The sequence below is a fragment of the Carassius auratus genome, chromosome 10 (genome assembly GCF_003368295.1).
Source record: "Carassius auratus strain Wakin chromosome 10, ASM336829v1, whole genome shotgun sequence".
Taxonomy (NCBI): Eukaryota; Metazoa; Chordata; class Actinopteri; order Cypriniformes; family Cyprinidae; genus Carassius; species Carassius auratus.
Window position 1 is genome coordinate 7,667,626 of NC_039252.1, and position 8,690 is coordinate 7,676,315.

An 8,690-nucleotide genomic window follows, 5' to 3' on the forward strand; every position below is an offset into this window, starting at 1 on the left:
CTATGGTTGGAGGAAGTATAATAATATAAGATTGTGACACTACAACCAAACGTCAATATAGAGGATGTTCCCAAAACGTTTGTGTTGAGATTAAAGGCTATATAAATTGTAATTTATAATAAGGAAAACGTCTTCTAGAATATCCTCCTAAAGCAAACACATACCTGGCGTTAATAACATAATTAACACTTCAGTTCATTGTCGCGCGTCCGCTCGGTTTTGACGTCACTTCTCGTGGCAGGCAGCACAAATGGCCGCTCGTGCATGTGACGAATGATGCTGAATCAACCGCTGCTCTGCTCTCTAACACTAGTGCTGCTCGAAAATAGCACGGTTTGTCAACACTTACTCAAAAATACAGCTTGGAATAGAGCTTTTTTGATTGAGGTTTTAATAGGATTGACACTTTGTGTGTGGGTGGTATGTACACACACACACACACACACACACACACATACATTCTTAAAAATAAAGGTGCTTCAAAAGGTTCTTCGAGCAGTACCATAGAAGAACCATTTTTGGTTCCACAAAGAACAATTCAGTTAAAGAACCATCTCTTTCTTACCTTTTAATAATCTGAATAACATTGTGTGAAACAGGTTCTTTAAATGTTAAAGGTTCTTTATGGAACCATTTAGACAAAAAAAAGGTTCTTCTATGACATCTTGAAGCTCCTTTATTTTTAAAGGGATAGATAGATGCAATTTGCTGCATTTTTGTTATTTATATGGTAAAAACGTAATATAAATTATATTATGTTGCGATGTAATTTGAAGAGATCATTTCATATAACAGTATAGAATGCATTATTTGTCACTCTATATTCGCCTAATAATATGTCTTAATTAGATTATTAAAATGCTTTTTTTTTATTAAAAGCGCTCTAGTTTTTATATGTGTTCCTCGAAAGCCTGATGTACCATATCTGATCAAATCAAGTAAACGGAAGTTGCTTCACCTCCTCAAGTGTTCATCTTGAAATATCAGTAACGATCTCAAAGTTATTCTCACGTTTACTTGCTTTATAAAAATCAGCATGACGCCATGTGTAGCACAATCTGAGGCGGATGTTTTCACAATTACACTAAAAGACCTTTTCATTTATTGAAATGTAGGCATGCAGATTGTGTACAGAGTCCCAGAAGCTCCCGGCGCTGCAGGGTTAATCTGCTGGCCCTTGAGTCCTCCATCAGGGCATCAGGGCTGTGGGTGAGGGGGGTTATTGGGGGTCGTTGAGGTCAAGCAAGTGTTAGAGAGACGCTGCGGCTGTGGAATCTCGGGCATTGGCCGGAGCACCCAAAGGCCCTGCAGGCGGGATGACTGTGCTGGACTGGGACGCTGAGGATGGTCACATGTTATCTGTGGGGAAAAATGGCTGAGCCTTAGTGCAAAGTTAACTGGATGAGGAGTGTGTTGAATGGAAAGAACAGATGTCTTTCACTTACACAAACAGGCAAGTGTTCATTAAAGGAAAGGAGATTCAACTGTTCTGTAATAAATCACAGGAGCTTGTCTTGGCAATGCTTGTTTGTTTGCTTCTAATGCTACAGAAGCAACTAATGTAAGCGGCGAGCTTCATAATGCGGCTATAGGTGCATGCTTTGATTAGAGGTTATCCTTAAAGTAACATCCAGCGCTCCTCCCCCAGACTCTGTGTGGGGTGGGCTCCTCTGGCCCGGTGCCCTTTGACCCCTGTGTACATTCCACATGTATTCTGTGAAAAGAAGTGAGGAATTCCTCTGAAGTTTAGTTAATGGATTGGAGGCGCTACTGAGGAACACATGGACCTGTAGCTCTCACAGAGCGCCCCGGCAGTGTTGAACATGATAGGAGAAGCCCAGTACATTTAGGAAGTTAATGCATTATGTAGACATGGATAATTTCAAAAGTTGGCATAACATTTTAATAGGCTACTAAAGACAAAATCATAAGTAGGCTACAAAGTTTCTTTGGTGGTTGTAACAATTGATGGAATTATAAAAAAACAAAACGATGCATCACTTTTGGCATTTTTTGTTTCATGAAGAAACTGTAACATCCATAGAACATTTCCAGTCCGCAAAAGATTCTTTATGATTGAACAAGTTTCTTCAGATTATTAAAAATATTCTTTACAATGAGGAGAAACTGGTTCTTTTCAGAATCGTTCACAAAAAGGTTTGATATTGTTTTTTAAAAATCTTTTCATATTAAATACAAATAGACTATTCCAGGAAATATAATATAATATAACTATTCAATTTATAGAAGTAATTTACACTGCACTTAAAATGAAGTAAGGTTAAAGAGTGACTAAAAATGAAAAAAATTGTATAATGTAATCAGGTAGGAAAAATCATTTTAAATCATTTTTTTTATTATTTAAATCATTTTAAAACCTAAAAACTGCATTCAGTTAATTATCTTTATATTTTTTAGCGTATTTATTGAAATCATATAAGTATTTACCTTGCTCTTAAAATTAACTACATTTAAAAATAATAAAAAATCAGTACAAAAAAGAAAGAAATGTTATGATTTAAGATTCGTTAACGTAATAATTGTTATTCACTATACCAATCAAAACGCTGGGGTCAGTAAGCTTTAAAAAAGTACCAATTATTACGAATTACTTATGAATACTAATTTAGCACGGTTGAAATAAACTGGTCAAAAGTGACAGTAAATATTTCTATTTTTTATTTCAAATAATTGATTATCTTTCTTGTCATCAAAAGAACCCTGAGAAAAGAACAACATTTCCACATAAACTGTTAATAAAAACTATTAAACTAAAGGGGACTGTTAAACTAATTCAGCTTTTGCCATCAACTCAATAAATGACATTTTAAATTATAAACCACAAAAGAGTTATTTGAAACTGTAATAACACCTGACAGTATTTCTGTTTGAACTTCATTTCAGATGCAGCTTTAGTGGTTATAAGAAGCTTCTTTCAAGAACGTTAAAATATAGAGTATGGCTTGTGACACGTCAGGACACATTAACTTCCTGAAGAATTTCATCTCAGCTAAATACATTTACTTCAGTTTACAATTGCATCGTTTGTTTTCCCCCCTCACAAATCTGAAATATTATGCCCACCAAAAGGCTCTGTGACCGAAGTACGGGGGGTGAAGGTGTTGTGCAGAGGCTAAATGAGCAGAAAGGTTCTTGGTGTGAACGTTGACACCCCGAGCATGTGTAAGCTCAGAAACAGAAACGCTCCGGACCACCACCCACACAGCTGAATGATGGCCATGTGCTCCACACACCCGCTTTGGGCTGGAAAGGGTAGACAGCACTTCTTAAGGCAAAACAAGGGGGAGAAGAGCGCTGGTAAACGGGAGGTCTTGAAGGTGGATCTCAAAGGGACTCGCACCCCGTCCGTGTCACCCCCCAGTGAGACGGCGATAGAAGAGCCTCGTCCATTAACCTTCTGCTCAGATCAATGACTGTCTATCAGCGCTGCTTTTCCCTGTTGGGTGATCCGTGAGGGAGAGAGGCATGGGATGCAGGAGAAGAGGGTAGGCAGGGAAAGGTGAAAGGGCAGAGGAAGAGGGGAGGAACATTTTTGGAGGAAGGGAATTGGGGGAAAGAAAGAACAAAAACATAACTCTAGCTCCCATGTTTGAAAGGTTTCCTGTTCTCGCTTCTCGCTCAGGTATGACTGCTGGAGATCAAACAGGAAGCTTTTCAAATCAGTTCAAAGGGGAAAATCAAACAAAATAATTGATTTAATGATTAAAAAAGTAACAGTTTGGGGTAAAATACTTTATTGTTTTTAAAAACAACAATTAGTTTTTGAGGGGGGGGGGGTCAAATTTGTGTGATTTTTAATGTATTTTAGCTTGTTTTTCTTCTGATCTGAATGATTTCAACTAAACTCACTGAGCATAACATTTTACAAAACAAATTTAAATACTGAAGAAAAAACACTGAGTAACTTAGTAACTCTTTTTTTGTAACTTTTAGTAATGTAAACATTTATGTGTTTAAATGTGTTTAAAGACAAACATGTTACTTGATGTTGTTGAATCAGACTAAATAGATTAATTTATAACAACACAACTAGTTTTGCTTAAATCTGGTAAATAAGACATTACATATTTTGCTAAAATTTTTATATTGAAAAAATAAAACTTCTAACATTGGTTAAAACGTTTATTGGTAACATTTAAATTAAAACGTTTAAAGACTAAATAGATTAACTTATAACAACTAAACTGGATTTATGGATAAATCGGGTATTTAAAAATAATTTTAAACAATCTTTAAACAGCAAGAATTAAACCTTTAAAAAATATTTTAAATGCTGAAATCACAACTGCATTCTCCTTATTAATTATCTTTATATGTTTAGTCAATCAGTACCCTGAAGAGAGATATGTGATGACACCATCTTAAATGGAAAATTACAGATTGACTCCATAGAATTAAAAAAAAAACTAACAAAAGAAATCTTTTTAAAAAATATTTATTTAATTAAAATGTCTTTATTTGCTGTTTTAATTTGAAGCAGTTAATTGCATGTTTTATTTAATGCACATATGATTCCATCCTTTCTGTGTAAATCTATTTTTCTGTTTCTATTTTATCTTTATCATTTTCCTAGATTCACAAATAATTATTACTATATTATAAAATGTATAAAGAAAAAAGTCTTCTTTTGTATTGTGGAATTAAGGGTGACATGATGACTGATTAAGGGTGACTATTCGATCTGTTTTTCTGAATAATTTAAACACATTTCTGAATCATTCCTTGAGGATTACATCAGCTGTAATCCTGTTGATAATTCTCAGAATATTTACCACAGAAAACATTAAATAACAGGCTTGTGTATTAAAGTACTTCAGAAATACCTACACAGCTTTATTTCCTCCACAAATGTTTCTTTTTTTAATGCTTTAATTAGATTATGCTTTAAAACATGTTGTTATTCAATACAAATATAAGAAAAGAGAAATACAAATGTTTTGCTCAAAACATGATTCTTGAATTAGAGTAATGATTTCAAAATAATAATTAAATACGAAATACATTTACAAACAAAAGTGTTTACAAATAGCTACTTTTAATAAGCGCTTTTACAAAAACAAATGTGTTTAGATTAATATAGAATGTTAAAATTTCACATTTTCTCTGTGAATACATGTTGAAAATGAATCAACGAGCCTTACTGCTGATGTTTTCTGTGGATGTTTTTTTATTTTCTTAAATTAAGATGATTTATTGAATGCAACATATTACAGCAGAAATGTTTTTTTTTTTTATTATTAGTAAATATATACATTTGGATTAAAAAACATAATTTAGAAGCCACTGATCGTTTTGGATCTTTAATTGTTTGATAAAGCAAAGAGGCAGGGTGTATCTCTGAAGTCAGTTATGGTTTTAAATGACCAACAGAAAGACAGAGGCAGAACATGCCTTTAGTTTTCCTCGCAGCCTGTTGAATACATTGCCCACATCAAACACTTTTAACAGAGTAACCGCACAATCAGATCCCTTCATATTGGGGGACAGAGAGAGGGAAAGGTGGGGGAATGGGCCCTTTCTCACTAAACAATACCATTATTTCAGCTCCCTTGGCCAAGAATGCCACATTTCACAGCCCACTACCCTCCTCCAGATGTCAATCACAGCTCAAGCGCCACCCAGAACCAGCCCTGGTTCAGCCCACAAAATCTCCTGTCATCTGTGTCAAGTCTGATGAGAGAAAGGTGCTTATTTATGTCATTGGATTTATTAAAAAAATAGTGTTTTTAGTTCAAATGTATTCTTAGAGATCAATGTATTTTCATTTTGTTAAGCTCTAAATAAATGTTATACTCAATATACTAGCCTAAATATAATAATTTGTTTTAAGGTTAGTGGTTGCAAACTATTTGAGCTACATATAAAAAATAAAAAACATGTTGAAAGTTAGTCAACTAAATGTGTTTATTTAAGTGTAGCTAAAATAAATAGATTGCAACCTTGAAAACATTTACTAAATTCCTTTTTTGTGTGTGTTTTTGTGAATTAATGAATAAAAAACAGCCCTGTAGTAATGTAAGTTAAAGAAAAAAGAAATGTAAAATGTGCAATTGAATTAGATTTCCTCATGCCTTTTTTAAACAAATCTTGATTTGATTTTTGATCATAGTTATAGCTGATATGAAATACATGAGCCAATGCATGAATGCATTTCTATTTTTATTTCATTTTACATGCAGTTTTCCATTTACTGCACAAATACTTTAAAATCTATTTTATAATGTGAATCAGAATATTTACTGGCATGTTTACATGTGTGATCTTGATTTAGACTACTACACAAACAAAAAATCTATACATTTTATGTAACACATCTGTATGAGAAGTTTTATTGTGCTTTGACACAGACAACATGGTGAAATTAAATTAAACATTTCTGTTCATATGACTATTTGCATCAATCACGTAAAAATACTCATATAAAACCAAGAGCCTGTACTTTCATTTATTTCACATCTCTGTGTAAATTACTACACCATTTCAGACCCTTCTAAAGTATTGGGTTTTGGATTAAAACTGCTAGTCAAAAAATACTGTAACAATTAAATTAGATTGTCATCATCAGTTATTCTAACAGATGTATTTGAGCTGTAGTATCATCCTGGATCAGAGCGGACGCCGGTGATTTTGTGAATGAGGCACACAGTGCGTCGCGTATTTGTTGTTCAATTAAAGTATGCAGCAGCGTTATCAGTTTAGCATCCAATCACAGCACGAGTCACAGCGCCGAGGAGCTGGGGAGTCAACCAATGGCTGATCGAACGGCAGAGACTAGCGCAGCAGCGGACCAATCAGCACCCGCGCATGCAAATAAGGAATTCGCTCCGGCTGGATCTGAATGTCAACTAGTCAAAGATGGAGTCTGACGCTGGAAGGCCGTGACGCCGCGCGTCTTTACATTCACTCGTTTATTTCGCAGAGCCGCGTGGTAAGATTTTAACTTTGCGCTCTCGCAAATGGAGAGTCGTAATGCATTTACCGTTTGAAAAAGGACCGAAGACGAAGGTGTTCAGGTTTTGCACCTTTTCCTCAACTTTTCCTCCTCTCTCACTCTGCATTTTTTTTTCCTCTGGCGGAGTGTCCCTCCCTTGGTTCGCTGCCATTCATGAATATGGGTTCCTCTGTGTCCTCTTCACGCTTTTGGGGTGATTGGGCGGACATGGCGGGAGCTGTAGGGCGTAAAGGAGAGTTTGGATGGATGGGACCAATGCACTCGCCTCATTTTCATGCGCATCAGGAGTGTGTGCCATCAAACCCTGGGTACGAGATCTCTTCTGTAGTGCGCAGTGTTTGCTGCCTAAAGGAAATAGAGAAGGCTACACGTAATGCTACTGTTTAAATACACGCGCTGATAGTGTGATCAGGTACGATTTATGTTTTTAAACGGTGTGATTATGAGGTAATGTTAAACACATCACCGTTATTAACTGTAAATTCGTTTGTGTTTCCTAACTTTAGTTGAGCTAGTGATGCTTTACATTTAATCCGAATCAAAAACAAACACGCCGAAGTGTCGAGAGCGTTTAATTCGACTTAAGTCCATTATTAACGCTATTAGAATGCATCTAATGCGATTGCAAATTGTTGGATAATTAATTAGGGTTAGACAATGATTCGTAAAGTTTGTTAGGGTTATCAACAAGTTTTTGAAAATGCTAATGCAAATTAAGCAACCTGTTAAAGCGTTTTCTTTCTTTAATAGCTCTCACCGCTGAAAATCAACGTGTTTATACGTGTTTTTGATGTTTTAAAAACGGTTTATGAAGTCGCATAATTTCCCAAACCTCACAGGGTTCCCACTGTCCTGGAAAACTAAATATTAGGGAATTTCAAAAGTAATTTCCAGGCCTGGAAAAGTAAAACGCTGTTTCAAGTGGAATAATTATTTGTAGTGTTTGTATTTTTTAAATCATAATTTAGTCTTTATAAAACGCTGGAAAAGTCATGGACAAATCATGAAAAATGTGGGCACCCTGAATTAAAATTTTCATTGGTGTTTTGCACTTCTTCTTTTTTCTTTTTTTTAAAAAGCAAAACAACTGCATCCCTCTGTTTTTGTTTTCTTTTTGTCAATTTTGTTTCGATTTTACGTAATCTTACATAACTATCAAGGTTTCTTTAAAAAAAAAACGTTGCAGTTGTTTTAGGAATACTGTGATTCTCTGTCAGAAGTCTTGAAACTCACTCCTGGAGAAAGTTCAGTTGAATCAGAGAGACAATAAGTTATTTTTTTATTTAATTGCACTTATTAAAACAAAAACTAAAAATAGTTTTCATTGCATGAGGCAGAGCCCCACAGAGACAAATCATAAAGGAAACATGGGAAAGATGTGCTTATTTGTCTAAGATGTGGTTTTAATTTTTATTTTGCTAAGCCTTCTTTTAAAACTAGTTTAGTGGATGTAGCCAACATTTAGTCATAGTTTGTAGGTTAATTATTTGGTTGTGATTAATATGTAATTCATATTTAATGAATTGTCAGCTGCTCTATCCTTTGATTTTCCAACCAAATGTGCATGAACTGTATAACATCAGATATAAATAAATCTTAATGCAATGCAAATGGTCAAACATACTGAGGGGAAGGATTGTATGGTTATACTGACCATGTTTTGTCCATTGCCCTTTTTCTGTTGTACTACTGGCCAATCAGAAGAGCAGTGCAATAT